We start from the raw sequence: 6,850 nt of genomic DNA, 5'->3' as shown, positions 1-6,850 counted from the left end.
CCTAGGTCTGAAAAAGATGCTGTTGATTTAGGCTTCCATCCACTTTTTGGCCAGATGCAGTTTCTTAGTGTAAACAAAAATGTGTGAAAACAAAATTCTTGAACCAGAGGTATTCCAGGGCTAGGGACATCTCTGCTGTCCCCCACAATTCCAACTTCAGATCTGAGGCATTGTCTTCGTACATCTGACTCCCCAAAACAGCATATGGTCAAGTCAAACTATTACTTCAAAACAGGCAGCTTAGCATGATGCAAGGTTTCTCTCCAGATCTGCTTTAGCTGAAGTAGGCTGAAGGGGTCAGAGGTCATTGTCCACAGCTTCTGGAAAGACTCAGAGATGAAGTGAAGAAGGACCAGTTTGGGGTCGAGGTTCATTCAGCTTCCCCCCTGAAGTTGAAGGAACAACTTTGTGTTTTGTCAAATTACTTCTTCAAGATGGCACTAGAGCTGCAGATAAGCTGACAAGCCCTGTTCCCATCCAATCAGAAAGCACGCCACCAAGAGACAAAAGAGCCAGGGAATTTGGCTGCCTAGTAGCTGGCTCAGTAAGGGAAGAAATAAAGCTCACTTTTGCTCCAGTAAAGCCTAAACCCTGTATTTTTCATTTCAAGAATTCCATTTCCACTGGACCATTGCTTCATACAAGTCTATTCTTCATTCAACCTTGATTCCCAGCATTTTCCCTGTATGGAGTTATCTGCTTCAATGGGCCATTCTTAGGAACCCAATGATAAGAGTGAAGAAAACAATGGAAACCAAGATCCCGAAGAAGTGCAAATCTTGGCACCAGGACACATGGTTCCTGACCTGTATCACTTTTTAGAATCCCTGGGAGTCCTTCCCCATTTTCTGACTTAAGTATTAGGCTTTGTATGTTGAGCTGGAAGCAGCCATGTAGCTAGAACCCTAAGATAAGGGCCTGGGTCATAAGATGCTGCACTTGGAGTAACACATATCTTCAAATATATTCTATTTCTAGTTAGAGGGTTCAGGGCTTCACCATTTTCCATTGGAACGCAAGCAGGTTCCCACATCATTAAACGACCGCCAAAGTCTTCTTATGGACTTACTTACTGAGTGTCACTGTTTTTTTCAGGGATCCAGGTTATATTTTCTCAGTAGAAACTTAAGACCTACAGCTTGCAAAAGATTCTTAAAATAAACACGTGCCAATCAAGAGTAAACAATGAGCTTTTGCGTATTTTACTTCCACTTCTTTTAAAATTTGCAACACAACTCTATATTTAGGGACATACACAACAATACATTTATATTTAAATTGAATTTATAAAAATATCACTTTTGTTTTTTTTAATTTCCACTTCTGATTCCTGGGCAGTGTGAAATTACCATAAAAAATTAGCAAGCCCTGGATTTTAGAAAATAAAATCTTTACAAAGCTTCTTGGCTGGCCCATTCATAAAAACATATTCAGTTCCCATTGAAAAGTTTTTGGATTCCTACAAGGACATAGCAATACACAGGGCAGACAGTGCCTATAACATATCACCACTTAGCCATTTTGAATCGGAGATCCCATTTACCTAATCTTTGTAACACTGACAAACCCATACTCTAAAACTAAGACTGGAACAGGCGCGCTATAGTCAGACTTCAGAACATTGGGGTTTCTTTTCTTATTCTTCTCCAAATTCATTCTAAAATTTTATCTTGAAAAATTGTAAAGTCGGAAAAAGGGTTCAATAAAAGAAATATGAAATTTGCTTCCCTCAAATTCAGTCGCCTAGATGCTTATCTTAGCAAAACTTTGAGGTCAATGAATTCATACTCTTTACAAGCAACTGTGATCTTTCATCAATGTCTGTTTTTAGAAATAGATACAAATGTGACTCAGAATGACAAGTTAAGACATGTAACACAGGTCATGATGGCAAATACATAACTTAAAGTGAAAGCTTATACACATGAAGATGGGAGAATGGGTTTCCTTTTCCTTTTAACATAATTGGACCCAGCTAGGGAGCAGTTTTGCAGTCTTCAGCATCACCTCATGCTGTTTGCATACATCCATATAAATACATTTTTGAGCATGTGAGGTTTTAAATATATATATATATTCTACACTAGAAATCCTTTCTATTTCAAGAAATTACAGAGTTAAATACCTTGTTCTGGTAAAGCATTTAAATTTTGTAAAAATACAAAGTAGAAAATAACTGGTACCTCAATCACAATGAGAAGAAATACTACTTTAAAAATGTTTTTGCCACGCATTTGCATCTCTTACCTTTGTTCATATAATCTGTACTTTTACAAAAAAACGTTCAAATTTCCTTGCACCTTGAGCATCAAAACAAGTTTACTTATAACTGGAATGCTTTTCAAGTATCATTAAATATGCTTTGGAATATTTGAAATATTTTCAAAATTTGCCACCTGCTTTTGCATTTGTAGAAACAATCATGCTTGTTTACAATGTACCTGTTACAACAGCCAAGTATGAAGTGAAGCGAGGCCACAGGTAATGCTACCTCCGACAGACAAGGACTTTCAAAAGGTGGATTCATCTTCAATAGTCTTCACTGATTTTTTTTTTCCATATCTGTTTCTGAGTGCTGACCATCTTGGCTTGGCTGGGTGGTTGTAGTCTCTTCAGGTCTTCTTAGCTCCAGGCAGAGGGTTCCAAACATCTGGGTGCACCTCATGGTCTCCAGCTATATGATCAGTCTGGCTACTCTAATGTCCAGCTCCAGATCTTGGAGACACCATGTGCTAGCTAGCCTGAACAACCTGGAGAGAACAATGCTCACAGGGCCAGAGCTTGTTGGCTACCAGCTCCCTCTAGTCCCGCCCACAGTTGAAGCAAACCGAGGCTCCGCCCCACTACTTCCGGTGCCTGGACTTTCGGGGGGCTGTAGGTTCAGTCTGGTTCAGTCACTGGCCAACTTCTATACTTTGCCCCCAGCTCTGTGCAAAGCTTCTTATTGGCTGGTGGAGGAGACGCTGAGTTCCATGGAGGATCTTGCCGGCACAGAATGGACGTTAACGCGAGGCTGTTTCCAACTAGCTCCTCACGATGGCAGTGTTGTTCCAGACATTGCTATCAACCCGGCTCCCCTACCCTCCTCTTCTCCCGCCCATCCTGTCTGAAAAAAATACCCAGAGACAAAGGTTTTAGGAAACCTGACGGCTTTGTATCGTCCCTTGTTGGAGTAAACCTGCTCACTCTATTGTGCTCTGCTTGTGGTTAATTTCTAAAATCCAACTGAGTTCTAAACCACCCGTGATCCTCAGGCATCTTCTATTTTCTAGAACTCAATTTCCACTCGACCATAAATTACCAAAACTGAGACAAAAAGAAATGTAAAATCTAAAAAGCTTTATATTCATGGAATAAATCATATTCATGATTATAAAGTTACCCACATTTAAGAAAACCCCAGACCCAGATGGCTTAACTGGTGAATTCCAGCTCCAATTTTTTAAAAATAAAGTTATATTAGTATTGCATAAAGTTTTCAGACAACAGAAAAAGAGCATGTAAGTGCAGTTTTCTTTGTATGGGGTTAGTATTTCCCTGATAGGCCAAACAAAACCATTACAAGAAATTTACAACTTAATATCCCTTAAGAAGGAGCTATGGTAGCGTAGTGGTTACGAATCGGACTGCGAACCTTAAGGTCAGCGGTTCGAAACTATCAGCCGCTCCGCGGGAGAAAGATGAGGCTTTCTACTCCCATAAAGATTTACACCCTCGGAAACCCTGTACAGGGTCACTATGGGTCGGAACCGACTCGACGGCACTTAACAACAACAACAACAACAACAAGGAGCTAGGTGGCTCCATACGATAAACACTGGACTGTGAATCACAAGGACCATGTTTGCAGCCTGCTGAGCCATCTGTTCCAGGGGAGAAAGATGAGGCTTTCTGCTCCTGGGAAGATTTAAAGCCTCAGAAACCCTATACAGGGTCGTTATGAAATGGAACTAACTCCATGATCCTTAGCAACAACAACAATCCCTTAAGAATATATATGCAACAATTCTTAAAGTATTAGCAAATTGAAACCAGCAATACATAAAAGAGATTTAAATTTTTAGCTGTCGCTGTCATTGTTAGGTGCTGTGGAGTAAGCAAATTCTCACTCATAGCAACCCTAACATACAACAGAACAAAACAGTATCCTGTCCTGGGCCATCCTTACAATTGTTCCTATGTTTGAGCTCATTGTTGGAGCCACTGTGCCAACCTATCTTACTAGTTGGTTTAATATTCAGAAATAAGTGGTCGTATCTTCTGGAATTACTATAATTTTAAAATGGAAAATAGCATGTGTTGGCAAAGATGTGGAGAAATTGGAATCCTCATTCATTGCTGGTGGGAATGTAAACTGGTTCATCCACTATGGAAAAAAAGTTTGGTGGTTCTTCTAAAGCTGAAACATACACTTACCATGTTATTGATGCTAGTTAGGTACCTTGGAATTGGTTCCTACTCACAGGGACCTGATGTGTAACAGAATGAAATATTGTCAGGTCCTGCACTACTCTAACAACCTTTGAGCCCATTGTTGCAGCCAAGGTGTCAGTACATTTCATTGTTTAAAAATATTGAACATAGCATAGCTAGTCAGAAGAACGAACAAATCTATCTTGGAAGAAATACAGCCAGAACGCTCACTAAAAGCAAGGATGTCAATGATCACCTGGTGAGGCAGGCTTGCACCCCAGCCCGCACATGGTGGCCCCCGGATTTCAGGTGATTCCATTCTGAAAGATGCAGTGGCATATGTTGAAGTGTAGTCCTCCAAAGGAACAGAAAATTATTCAAAGGCATTTATGAACCAACTTGAGGATATGGGGCAAAGGTTTCAAACACTTTTAGCAACAAGTGACCCATATTGTATTCAAAGATCGATTCCAGAGCACTTGGGACAAAGCATGGAGGAAAGGGATAAAGCTTGTTTCAGTGCTCTGGGTTGAAAAAGTTTTTAAACCCTGGCCCATGTACTATGATTGAAGTCCAAATTGAATTGGGCATGCCTCTTAGCTAGTATGAAGATCGCAGGCTTACTATGTTCGAGGAACACTGAAGGGCTTACAGGACAGCTAGAGTACACACGGATGAACCATTAATACTAATGAACAGTCACCAAGTCTAATTAAAAGAAAACAAATATATGCAGCCCAACAATTTTAATGCCCAAACACCAGAAAATGATGGAAGAAATTTGAGAAAATGACTAAAGAGCTAGAAGACAAAATACAGCTCTTGAGAATGATGTACCTGAGGTGTGGCACTATGGGATAATGCACTGGACCACAAGGCGGTTTGAGTCATAAGATCAGTGGTTCAAAACCACCAGCTGCTCCTCAGAAACTCTATACAGGCTCCCTATGAGTCGGAATTGACTCGAGGACATTTAACAACAGCAATGGTTCATTGATGTGTTGTTGTTAAGTGCCTTTGGTTCAGCTCCCACTCATAGCAACCTTGTATAGCGTTTCTGAGGAGCAGCTGGTGGGCTTGAACCACCACCTCTGTGGTTACCAGTCCAGTGCTTATCCTGTAGTGCCACACTACGACTCCTCCTTGATGAAAGTTGTTGTTGTTGTTAAGTGCTGTCGAGTCAGTTCTGACTCATAGCGACTCTGTATAAACTTTCCAAAGAGCAGCTGGTGGTTTTGAACCACCAACCTTGTGATTAACAGTCAGTACAGTGCTTTGATATTCTACAGTAATTAACAGCAATCATCACAGTGCAATGGAGAAGAGATTACAAGAGATGAAGGAGAAAGGGAAAATATTTACCCTACATCTTCCCAAATGACTGAAATGTCTCCTGTTAGTCCAATTAGCTCTGTGTCCAGCCCCTTTGAACATTTTACATACCACTTCATATTCAGATGAACCCTTTGCTGATGTTTTACACTCATCTTTTGATGATATCTGTGGAAACTCGGGATGCGGAAATCAGAAAATGAAATTGGGAGGACTCATTAATGAAACTACAAGTGATATTTGTGTCTCTCCTGTTTCAAGAACAAGCAACATTTATTCATCACCATGTTGCAGCTACCTCAATAAAGTAATACCTCAGAAACCCATGAGTCATCTTTCAAATTAAAAAAAAAATGTCAAAGAGTTATTGTAGATGAAATACTCACCCCTGAAAACAGCATTCTGAAGAAATATCTAAGGAAAGATCTGATGAGAAATAGAGTTTGTCTCCTATTTTATCTACAACAGAAGACTACTCTTCAGTACATTCAGGACCCAAAAGTTCCTCAGAAAAGAGAAAAATAATGTCTCTGTACATATGTTCACCTTAAGAAAAAAGAGTAAATATCTACCAAATTTACAGATAATGGCCTACTACCACATCTGTTCTAGAGAGACCTGATTGTGGGGAAATCTCATATGATAACTATTTTTCACTTCTAATCTTAGGGATTGGAGTCCTAGTATGGCGCTGTGGGCTAATGCATCAGAATGCAAAGTCGTTTGAACTGCAATGTCGATGGTTCAAGCTCTCCTTGGAAACTCGATACAGGGTCACTATGGGTGTTGTTATTAAGTTCTCAACAGAACTTAATAACAACAACAATCTTAAGGATTGGAGTCCTAGTGTGGCGCTGTGGGTTAATGTGCTGGACTGCAAAGTTGATTTGAACCACAAGGTCTATGGTTCAAGCTCACCAGCCGCTCCTTGGAAATCCTATACAGGGTCACTATTGGTTGGAACCATCTCAACAGCACTTAACAACAACAGCAATCTTAAGTAAGGAGTGCAGTTGTTCCATATGATAAGCACTGTACTGTGTACCGCAAGGTCCATGGTTATGGCCTGCCAGCTGCTCCACGTTTTCAAGGAAGATGAAGCTTT

At 40.3% G+C, this 6,850-nt stretch overlaps 1 pseudogene; it reads left to right on the top strand.

The window, feature by feature from the left end:
• The first annotated feature begins 2,422 nt into the window (after positions 1-2,422).
• Positions 2,423-6,296, top strand: LOC102841458 (annotated as a pseudogene).
• Positions 6,297-6,850: the final 554 nt, after the last annotated feature.

This window comes from Chrysochloris asiatica, unplaced genomic scaffold, assembly GCF_000296735.1.
Source record: "Chrysochloris asiatica unplaced genomic scaffold, ChrAsi1.0 scaffold00051, whole genome shotgun sequence".
NCBI lineage: Eukaryota > Metazoa > Chordata > Mammalia > Afrosoricida > Chrysochloridae > Chrysochloris > Chrysochloris asiatica.
Note: the sequence above shows the minus strand (reverse complement) of the source record. Positions and strands in the feature narration are given on the sequence as shown.